Genomic DNA, 7,202 nt, shown 5'->3' on the forward strand with positions numbered 1-7,202 from the left:
CCCAGCCTAAACTCAGTGGGAGAGGGCATTTGCTTTGTGTGGTAAAGCAGGAAGGAGGAGACTGCATTCTGTCGCTTGGAAACTCTGCAAACAAGCTTGAGTGTGGATGGGACTATGATGTGTGGAATCAGTGGTTTTTCCCAGAGGGGCTAGCTCCTGAGACTTTCCTTTTATCCCAGCCCAAAGCCACCCTCAGCTCTTATGGCCTATTCAGTTGTTTCCCCCCCCCCCCCAGTGAGATTTTAGAGACTTTGCATTTGCAATTCCAAGGAGCCCAGCTAGCTGCAGGTTGAACTGCTATATATCTGGAGCTGTAAGCTTGTCTTTAAGGGTCACTACAGAGGGGCATGCCCACTTCTCCCTGAGCCTGCCTTCTCCTGGGCAGGGCTGTTTCCCCCTGGGAAGATTTCCTCCCCCTATATGGAGCTGCCTCTCTCAGGGCCATTTTTTGTTTGGTGTAAGGTATCAGATTCCTTTTGTTTTCTTGAAAAATGTTATTAAGTTTTCTGTCCTGTGTTACCAGCCAGCTGCTCTGACAGGCTCTATGCTAGTATCATAGATGGTGTTCTTCTTGGGTAGGGGAGATTTTCCTTCCAGATGTTGTTCTCCAGGAGGGAGTGAGGATTTCTTTTGGGGCTCCTCATGCTTTCCCTTGGTGTTTCAGGCCATCTGTGCTATAATAAGTTGTCTCTGTGTCTGTCTGTGGCCCTCTGGGATGTGGATTCCCATTCCTGGTCTTTAAGTTTGAGCTGGAAGTGTGCATGCTGTCCCAGCTAATGTGTTTTTGTCCCAGTGGTCTCTGGTCATCATGTCCACCACCTGCAAATACTTAAATCTATCTTCTTAAGCATGCTGCTTGTAATTTTCTTCTTTGGTATAAGTCTCTGTATAATTATAGCTTATTTGGTGTGACTCTAGAGATCCAGATAATTTGGTGGGACCCTAAAACTGCTTCTTGTTAATTTTTCACCACCATCCCTGATTTCTTGTTCAGTTTCTTATCAGAAACAAGTTCTTAGAGTGTTTATACATGTTGGATCTTGCTACATATTTAAATTCAGTCTGAAATGTTGTTCACCAGTTGCGCAGTCCCTCTAATACCAATAACAGCCATCTAGACCTCCCTAGTGATGAGAAGAAGTCTAAGCATGGCACAGCTAACTCATTTCAGGCAACTTCTCAGTCACAGGAAATTTATTTTGAAGTATCAACTACATGGAACACAGAATCATAATAAAAGAATAGGTTTGGCATTCAGATGTAATTGGATTCAAGTCTAGTTTCATAGGAGAAGCACACACACAAATGAGCAATAACTTGTGTTGGCGAAAACTGGGAAGAAAAGGGAGCCTCATACTCTGATACTGGAGATGTAAATTGGTACATCCATTCTGGAAAATAGTAATGGAAACTCAAGAAATTAAAAATAGAGCCTCCTTGTGGTTCAGCAACTGCCTACTGGTGTACATAGAGGAAATGAAGCTCACGTGGTAAAGACGTCTTTCTTCCTGTTTCTGGTAAGGATATCTTCCCTTTCCATTCTTGGCAGCATCATTCACAAAAGCCAAGATACAGAAACAACCAAAGTGTCCATCAATGGATGAATTGATGAAGACACTGAGATGCAAATGAATAATGTTCAGACTTGAAAAAGAAGAGAGCTTGACATATGAATAGATCTTCAGGACATGCTAATGAAAATAAAGCAGATGAACAACAACAGATGCTGGAGGGGATGTGGACAGAAAGGAACCTTACTTCATTGTTGGTGGGAATGTAAACTTGTTCAACCACTTTGGAAAGCAGTATGGAGGTTTCTCAAAAGACTTCACATAGAACTCCCCTATGACCCAGCAATCCCACTTTTGGGCATTTACCCAAATGTTTACAAACAAGACCACACTAAAGCTACCAGCACAACTATGTTTATTGCAGCATTATTTACCATAGCTAAGATATGGAACCAACCCAGATGCCCCTCAGTAGATGAATGGATCACGAAAATGTGGTATATATACACAATGGAATTCTATGCCTCCATCAGAAAGAATGACATTGCCCTATTTGTTAGGAAATGGAAAAACTTGGAAAAAATTATATTAAGTGAAGTAAGCCAGGCCCAAAGAAACATAGGTCCCATGGTTTCCCTTATTTGCAATATCTAGTATATGTATGAGTCAAGCGGAAAAGGTCAGATAATGTGATGTCAGGAAAATGAACCGTTAGATGTGTATTTTAATGTTTTTTTCTTTCATGCATGTGTTTCTAACGCATTTATAAGATTATCTCTTTGTTGCTTTGTATGTCCCTCCCCCACAGTATAACCCCTGCTTTCACTATATTTGATGTCAGTATAACTTGTGGAGGAGATGGGGAAAAACCAGTTGTTTAAGGATACAGGTGGACCTGTTGCAACAATGAGAAGTACAAGTTGTCATGTCCAAAACGAGCCTTACAACGTCGGTGCGGGGAGGGGGGGAAGGGAGGGGGGAGGCTGGGAAGGGATGTGAAGGGTAAACAAAGGAGGAGGCTGCAATGCTTGGTAAGAAATGTACGCATTATCCTGCCCATGTAATTGTAACTCCTCTGTACAGCATGTTCACAAATAAAATAAAATTAAAAAAATAAAGCAGATGAATAAAAGAAAATACTCTGTAACAATCATATTATATGTGGATTTTTAAAGTCAACTATATAGAGATAGAGAATAAAATTCTAGTGACCAGGTTGGGAGTGGGGAGAAAATGTGGAGATGTAAGTCAAAAGATACAGAGCAGCTGGTATGTATGATGGACAGTCAGAAGCACAAATGTATAAAACAAGAGGACTAGAGCCATACAATGTATTTATTCTATTCAGGACTTTTGTTAAATTTGTAGATTATAACAGCTCTTAAGGGGAAAATGAATAACTCTGTGAGAAATGTATTAATTGTGTCCACTTTGGTGACTATTTTATTGTTTGTGATGCTCTTATGACATCATGCTGTACATCTTAATAACATTAATCTCTAAAAGTTTTAGCTTTACCACTTAATCTTAAGCAAAACCCTTAACCTCTGAAAATACCTTTTCCTTACCTGAAAATAGCATAAAATATTATTATCTTTGTGTTCATGTGATAAGATTTTTAAATGAGAGAGCAAATAAATGCTTAATGATGAATTATATTTTTGTTATACATGTACACAGATGTGATTCTTAATAGTTTGATTCTCTTTCTTTGTAATCACATAGACTTATGGAGAAAATACTTCTCAGTATATTCTTCCACACAACTTTCATTTGTGAGAGAGCACTACATTCTGGCCTGATGTAGGTGAAAAGGAAATTTAAAAATTATTAATATCTCTAAACTTGAAGGCCAAATATTAAAAATGGGAAATTAATATAGACATCTTTGTATTCTATAATTAAAATCGATGAATCAAAAGCAGCTGTTTCTCAATTAGCTTTTCTGGTCTTGGTTTCTAGACCATCCTAGATGTGTTTTTTTTATATATTAATAATAATCTACTACTCTGGAAGGCAGGTGGCATTGACAAGAGATGAGCTTTGGATGAGACACTTACAAGTCTGCAGCTGAATTCCAAATTGAGCAACAGAAGATGGAAAAAAATTCATATTGACACCACAGAATGTCTCCTGATCTAAAGATTATCTATTTAAAGTAACTTCATATGGAATGAATTAATTCACTCTTAAAGTGGAAAAAGCAAAGCTAGGTCTGAGAAAGGATTTCCTGAGTCCTCAGGATCTTTTTCCAATCAGATAATGATCTTAACAAATACAAAGGGCAGGGAATGCTAAAGTAATCTTTGTAACTTCTGGTGCCCACAGTGTGACTGAGATCTCTTGCTCTTTCTCAACTTAAACTGATTATGATAGAACACACCACAGACCAAATCAGGCATCTATATGTTACAGAAAAGTCAACTTGGACTAAATAATTAATAATAATAATAGAGATTTACAAGATCACATACCTGAAAGTCCCATTTGGGGCAGATGCAGGGTTTCTTAACCCAACTGATTCATAGTGGTCTCTTTATTGTGTTTTTGCAAACCTTGAAGGCATACTGAGGCTGCAGGCATCATCCAAGCTTAGGTCACATGCCCACTGATACATAGCTGTCATTGATCTGTGCAAGGAAAGAGCAAGTTCACTAACAGAAGCAAAAAGGAAGCATCTGGAGTCAGGACAGGCTTTTCCTAAGTACAAGAGCTGACCGAGGAGGAACAGATACAAGGATGAATATCTGGGTACTATTTAGGAGTGGAGGAAGAACAGATGCTGGGGAGTAAGGAGCCAACAAGAAGTACTGTGAAGATAAGCCACACTTTTCTAAAACTTCTCTCATTTTAATAAACTAATCCTAACTAGTTCCCATTAATAGGTAAGCCAAACCAAGGTAAATATAAGTGAATCTATTTGCACTGCATTGGAAACAGGATAGCATTGAAGCATTTTCCTGTATAACATAAGTGAACAGAAAAAAAAATCATAGAACTGTGTTAGTTAAGAACAGGTTTGACTACATGCTATAAAACAGCCCCAAACACCAAGAGATTAAGAAAAGTAAGAGTATTTTTTTCCCTTAGGTAGATATGGTATGATAACTCTACCAACAAAAAAGAAAGAAAAAGGTGGGGCTTCCACTTCTCATTGTTCTGATCTTCAATGTTGGTCTCTGCCTTCAAATTCTTCTCTTCATCTGTTAAAACTCCAGTCAGTCATAAAGTCTACATCAATCATGGAAGACGAAGAGGAAGTAAAGGGAAGTCAAAGGTATTTGGCCTTCACCTTTGAAAGAATCTTCTGGAAAATCCATCCATACAACACATTTGTATCTGATGGATTGAATATCTTATGGGCCAGCTCTTAGAAAATATAGGTTAGGATTTCAGAAAAAGTACAGAAAACTCACAAAATTGAAATGAGAAAGTTTTGTTCCTTAAAAGATAACATAAGGAGGCCAGGTATGGTGGTTCATGCCTACAATCCCAACTACTTGGGAGATAGCAATATCATATTTTGAGGCCAACCTGGGCAAAAGTTCTCATAAAACATCTCAATAAACAAACCATGTATGATGTTACTCATCTCTAATTTTAGCACATCTGTAATTCTTGCTTATGTAGAAGCTTAGGTAGGAGAATCACTGTACAAGGCTGAAAAAAGTGCAAGAATTTATCTGAAAATAACTGAAAAGCAGAGAGGGCTGGAGGTGTGACTCAAGTGCTAGATTGCTTGCCTCACAAGTGTGAGGCTGAGTTCAAACAGGAAAGAGAGAGAAGCAGAGACAAAGAGACACAGATTGAAAAAGGAAAGAAAGGAAAAGAAAATGTCGATGTAGAGAATGAAGAAGAATGAAAGCATTTGATACCATTTTGAAAGTATTTTGATAGCATTGATATAAACAAGAATATATATTATGAATCCTAAATTAACCATTAAATAATTTGTGTTACAGCCAATAAAGGATATAAAGTAGAAAGATAAACAATCTACAAACAATTTAATGAAGAAGAAAAAAGAATAAAGACGAGTAAAAAGATTTTTAAAACAGATAAAAGCAAATAAGATTAAAACAGGAACATCATGACCATATACCTAGCTGTACCAATGATCACATCAAATGTAAACATTAGTCTCCAGCCAAAAGGCTGAGATTTTTAAAGGGTCTAAAAAAGCCTAGTGCCTGTGTCTAATAATACCTCATAATACCTGTAATACTAACTACCCAGGAGGCTGAGATCTGAAAATCTCAGTTCAAAATTAGCCCAGGCAGGAAAGTCCATGAAATTCTTATCTCCAATTAACCACCAGAAAACCAGAAAGGGAGCTGTCACTCAAAGTGGTAGAACTCTAGCCTTGAGCAAAAGATCTCAAGGGTAGCACCCAGGCTCTGAGATCAAGCCCATAACCAACAGGAAAAAAAAGAGGAGGGGTCTAAAAATCAAGCCCCTACTATACGCTGTTAGAATATATATTAAATAGAAATAGGGAAAATTATTTAAGCAAAAAGATTTAAAAAGTATACCCTGTGGAGAGAGAGAGTGAGAGAGACAGAGATGGAGTAAGAGAGAATATGGAGGTCCATATGACTCACATTGTGGTGATATCAATAAATTAAGAGTCTTTTTGTTTTAATGTTCTCCAACATTTTTTCTCCAAATATTTCTTTATTGAGATTGACTACATAAATTTCACAATACTGTGGCATAGTCATACTTAGCTAAAGTTCCAAACACATCTTAACCTTCACAATGATAATCATCATTATCCTAATCTACAGAGCTTATGAACTCTATGTAGTTTAAATTATTTCTTACAAATCAGTTGATATATATATTACTTTCCTTTTGTTTTTATCAACTATTCCCTCTTTCTCTCTCATTTCCTCCCTTCCTCCCATCACTGCCCTTGAGCTGCTTAATTCACTTTCATCAATGTCCAGTGCAGCTGATGGACCCCTCTGCTGTGTATTTTTACCCACTTTCCACTGATTCTGTGCCCTCCTCCCATAAGACAAATTAAGAAGAGGTCCTTTGTTTCCTTGTCTTTGGGGTTCTTTTCAGTCTGTATATTATTTTATGCACATATGAAGAGGTGCTTGGGTATTACAATTCGGTGTTTTTCTCCCAAGGCTGTCCTCTTTTGGTTTCAGGGTGCATGGGTATCTTGAGTCCTGTTTACTTTGTCATATCTCATTTCTCTTTGAATCTAATATCTGCATATCAGGGAGATCATGTTCCATTTATCCCTCTGATCTTGGCTTATCTTGCTCAATATGACTTGTTCTAGTTTAGCCAATTTCCTTGTGAATGCCATTATTTTATCCTTTCTAATGGCTGTATAATATTCCATTGTATATAGGTACCACAAGTTTTAGATCCACTCATCTGTAGTGAGGCATCTGGGTTGTTTCCATATCTTTTCTATTATGAACAGTGCAGCAATGAACATGGAAATGCAGGTGTCCTTGTTATATCCTGGTTCCTGTTGTTCAGGGTAGATGCCTAGGAGTGGTATGGCTGGGTCATAGGGTTTGTCTATGTTTAGCTTTCTTTTTCTTTTTTTTTTTTTAGTTTTTTTTTTTAATTTAATTTTATTTTATTTGTGAACAAACTGTACAGAGGGGTTACAATTGCATGGGCAGGATAATGCGTACATTTCTTACCAAGCATTGCAGCCTCCTC

Source organism: Dipodomys ordii, unplaced genomic scaffold (assembly GCF_000151885.1).
Source record: "Dipodomys ordii isolate 6190 unplaced genomic scaffold, Dord_2.0 Scaffold226, whole genome shotgun sequence".
NCBI classification, from domain to species: Eukaryota; Metazoa; Chordata; class Mammalia; order Rodentia; family Heteromyidae; genus Dipodomys; species Dipodomys ordii.